At 22.2% G+C, this 5,342-nt stretch overlaps 1 protein-coding gene across 1 annotated transcript in view; it reads right to left on the bottom strand.

The window, feature by feature from the left end:
* Nucleotides 1-5,342, bottom strand: part of LOC102674352 (thyrotropin-releasing hormone receptor-like) — a 12,001-nt gene that overhangs the window by 5,059 nt on the left and 1,600 nt on the right. The gene's annotated exons all lie outside the window — the stretch shown is intronic.

Raw genomic sequence — 5,342 nt, 5'->3', positions numbered from 1 at the left:
TTTTTTTTTTTTTTTTTTTTTTTTTTGTATCAGGTCACGGTCTAACCGAGAAAAAAGCTTTATGATATCACTTCGAAGATTGGCGAAAAAGCGCTCGTCAAGTGTGAAATCAGGCTTTATGCAGATTTTATGGTAATATCAACTATGAAAGAGCGTATAGGTTATACGTATAGGTGTATAACTAGTTACGCCACTTAAACCAAATTGCATGGTATTAATAATCAAGTGTTGGATGACCCTGTAAACGTATATTACTTGAGTAATTTATGATGACGATAAATACTTGCAGGTGTAATATTATTAGAAGGAATATATTGAAGTTATAAATTATTAATATTCGTCCAAAGGTACTATTAATATATTATTATGTGCATGACATGTATTTACACACACTTATGTGAATTAATTTACATGTTCATAAGTAGGACACTTTTTTTTGAATAAAAAAGAAAGAAAAAAATCAAACAGATCAAATTTTATTTGGAAAGTGACAAAATTAAGTATTCTTTTCAAAAAGCAAATAAATACATTTAATTCGAAAGAAACTTAATATCGGAAGCAAAAATAAAAGTTTGAATGAAAAGAAAATAAAAATAGTCAAGAAATAGTAGTACATAAGTGAACTGAGTGTGTGTCGATTTCTGCTTTTTTATCGTGTGTTTCACTGCACACATATCTTTGCAATCAGAAAGCTACACTTAAGTAATCACAGTGCACGTACACATGTTTATAATCATGCTGAGAATACAAGTGGCGCTATCTAGGCGAAATATTTTCATCAACGAATCGACTGTTTCATAATAATACAATCGTGTCATTCCGTACAGACGAGATGATTACTGTTCGAAAGAGCATATTGAGCGAATTTTCTCACTGTTTTCTCTTTGATTCGATAACATTATTTGAAAAAGCTTGTTTACATTAGAAATCATGATATATTCAAGATGATATATGTGAAAATTTCTATACATTTAAAGAAAAAAAAAAGAACATATAAACTATATTATTAATGTTGTTTTAATATGAAAATTATTATGACTTATGATATTATAATATTGTAATATTAAATTTATAAAATTAGATATGTAATATATAAATATTATATTTGACACATTCACATATAATAAAATATTAGTATTTGCATCATTAAATCTATATTAAAATGATCAGTCTGTTAAATATTACATGATATGAATTGTTATTGATTTGATACATTTCATGTTTAATAAACTTTCATATCTTTCATTTCTCATGAATATTATTTTATTCATTTCTTTAAATTTAAATATCTCCCAAGATAAAGAAAAAAATATATGATTTATTTATTATTTATTTATAAAAAAATCTTTTTTTCTCTTTTTTTGTCTGTACTTTATCTTTCTTTTTCTGCCATTTTTTTCTTTTCTATTTAATATAACATCAATTCTGTTGCTATATTTCATTTATCAAAAATAATTGATATTCCCTAAAGACAGATTTATAGTGTCGTTGACAGGATGGAAAAAAATTATCGGCATTGAATTCGAATATATCACTGTTGCATTAAAAAAATGAAATTATTTTACAATTCATTCGAGATCATTTCCGCCCCTCTATCCACCCACTATTAATTTATCATATCGAAGACAAAGTAATTTGAAATAATAAATAAAATAATCGATGTGACTTTAATAATATCATAGATAAAATCCTAATTAGATTAGATTGAGAAGAGAATCATTTATTTAACATAATTTTAATTTTAATTTTAATTTTAAATAGTTACAGATTAATTTTTATTAATCCATTAAAATTCCAACTCAGTAAGACATTACATAGTATTTCATTTTTAATTGTTTTTTTTTTCAAATATTTAATTGTATCATACTTTTTAATATTATAATTGTAAAAGTGAGGTTATGAAATGAAAACATGTGAAAAAGTAAACAAGCGATAAAAACACGGACATAAGAAGAAAAGAAGGAAAGGATATAGGAAGATAGAAGAAGAAAAAAATTCTATCAAGATTTGTATATCGATAACTATATTTTAAGATAGTTGTTATAGCATGGTTCGATGTTGGGACAGTAATAGTACATTGACATCTGTGAAGAAGTCGAAGATGATGCAAGTTGAATCTGCAAAGATGAATGGTGACGATTACGCAAGCAAGAGATATTTATACAAGAATCAAAAATAGCGATCCGATACCATGGATGGTTACGGGATATGTTATGATGTGAAGAAAAAATGAAAATATCTTGTTTTAAGTTTTATATTTTTAAATGTAAAACTAACGATAATTATCATTAATAATAATCACAATAAAAATAAAAAGAATTTAAAGATTCTGTTATTTTTATGACTTAGGATTATAGAATTATAATAGAATGTTATAAATATCATAATAGAATGTCAATAATGTTGCATATTGATGTGATCATATCACGTGACCAAATTTATTTCAGATCGATTTTTATGGAAATTTTCAAATAAGATATTTCATAACAAAAAATGAAAGATAGCTATGAAAGATATTTATAAATTATTCTGTTCTATTTGATATTGATGATTTTATTCTATTTTGCATTAATAATTGGATACAGATAAAAGAATTAAAAATTTAGTTTATTTGTTGTTATAATTACTTTTTTTCATATATTTCAGAAAAACAGATAAAAATATTAAAAATCAGTTCACATTTATTCCAATGGGAAATTTGTTAAAAATATATCTGTGTTTTTCGAAACATATTTAAATGGAAAATCTTTCATTTCTTTCATATTTGATTTCTTTTTCTTTTTATTTCCATTTAATTGTGCGCTACAATTGGATTTTGAATAAAAATTCAGATTAATAATAAATATTTTTTATCGTCTAATAAAATTAGAATATTATTTGTCTTTTTCCTTTTGATTTATTATATTTTATTTCATAATTTCATTTCACTTTCAAAATTTTTCATACAAAATTTTAATTATTATTAATTGTAAAGTTGTAAATCACATGTATTGACAATAACCACTTTAATAATACAGAAACATTTTTGATTATAATCTATAATATTATAAATATATAATAATATATATATAAAATTTCGAGGTTAACTTTATCTTTTTTTAGTAAAATTTTTCATTTTGTAATATGTATTTTTTTCTCTATATAAACAAATATAAACAATTATATATAACATATAAAGTATAGGAAATAAAAAGAACAATAAAAAAAAAACATATGGAATTTATAATTTTAAGTGAATTAAAATGATTAAAAATTTTTGAAATATAATTGTTTTCGAAAAAAGTTATATATTTATATAAAACTTTAAATCTTCGAAATTATGCATTATATCAATTTTTTTCAAATTTTTTATTGTTTCGAAATTATCCAATTATATGAAATGTTTTATATATATGTCGAATTACAAATCCTATAGCGTATACATTGAACAATTTCCAGATAGATATAAACTGAAGAGGTATTAACATTTCTCTAGTTGTCATAACTTCGTATACAACGTTGTTTTCATTGAATCGTAATATTATAATTCACGAATAATCTGTGTATTTTGCTTTATGATTGAACTTCAAAATAGTTATAATTTATTTTGTTGATTATCAATATAAAATTTTCTCCACTTAACTCCAACCAAACAATTTAATAGCGAAATGAAATAATGTTTCGTTGATTACGAAGCATTCACAAAATCCAATGTATAATCTATTACCTGTTTATATATTACACGTGTATACATTAACTATGCAAATTTACTATAGCATAAAATTTTTAGAAGATTCGTGATTCGAAAACTTTGATTACTAGAATTTTCTGCATACCAACATAATATTACTTAACCTTTTCATTATGTATCGGATTGCTTAAAAACAAGATTTCTTATAAAAGTCATATACATTCCTATAAAATCATCAAATAATAATAATAAAACAAACAATAAAAAATAATTAAATCGAAATAAAATGAAATTGATTTAGAATTTTAAAATATTAACATAGATATTGACTTAGAGAGTTAAAATTAAACATAGAATTAATCTAACACAATATATTTTCATCTATTTCAAATACATATATATATACACACATATATATGTCAAATACATATAATATGTATTCTTATTTTACTAATTTATTTCACTTTATAATCATATATCAATAGTAGAGAATACAATCTTCAAAACAATAATAACACATTTCTCTTTCTAATAAATGATAAAGATAAATATTGCGTTATTTTTACTTGAAATAAATTGCTTGAACGAATATAAATCAACTTTTATTTGACTATTATTGAATCAGATTAGAAAAAAAAACTTCACATTCGACGCGTTCTGTTCGAGTTTTCTTTTTTTTAAAAATAATTCAACAGAGAAAATGCCTAAGCGTGCATTTTATGCCTAATGTTTGTTTTGCACACAAGAAAAATAACAGGATAGTCCAGTTACGAGACTGAAGCCCGGTCGATGGTATGCATTGAAAATAGTAACGTCCATTAACTGTCGAATATTTGAACGCGATAGGGCGTCGCTTTTTGCTGCCATGATTCATCGCAATTCATAGCTTAAAATATATATACACATACTATTAAATATTTTGGTTGAAAAAAAATATTATATTGAAATTACGAGTTCTTTCCAAGTTCTTTTAAATATAAAAAAAAAAATTGAATAATTGACATTGATTTCAGTAAGATCATATGAACAAATGAAAGTTCACGTATTAATTTTCACTATTAAAAATGTATATGTATGTGTAAATATAAATAAATCTAAACTAATAAATAATTTAACTATGTTATTTCTGATAATTAATTTAAATTGTAAAAGAATATAGAATAATTTTTCGTTTGTAGTTTGAGATTAAAAAAATATCTATATTTCACTCACTAAGATAAAATATCAATAAAGATAAAAAAAAAGATAATGCTAATCAATAAATTTTTTTGTGATTTAAAAAACGATTCACATATGTAAATTTATTAAAGTAAATCATTAGTCTATTTATATTTTTTTTTCTATAAAAAAAAAGGATGAAAACGAATTAACTTTTCCAAAAATCAGAATTTTAAAAAATTATAAATATTAAATACTATGTAAATTTGATATCATCATATCATCATATTATTAAAAAAAAATTCAAATTCTTTAATACAGAATATCATTAATATGTGAATAATGATATGTTATGAAAGAAACAATTTAATAAAATTAATTGAATTTGGTTTCCGGAAAATAGCGATTAAATTTTCTGATAAATATGTCATTTATAAATTAAATATATCATTTTACTTTCATCATAAAAATATATATATATAAATATCGGAATTCGATATTTTAATATTATTAA

Source organism: Apis dorsata, unplaced genomic scaffold (genome assembly GCF_000469605.1).
Source record: "Apis dorsata unplaced genomic scaffold, Apis dorsata 1.3 scaffold_293, whole genome shotgun sequence".
Classification (NCBI taxonomy): Eukaryota; Metazoa; Arthropoda; class Insecta; order Hymenoptera; family Apidae; genus Apis; species Apis dorsata.
This window is presented reverse-complemented; position numbering and strand designations above follow the sequence as displayed.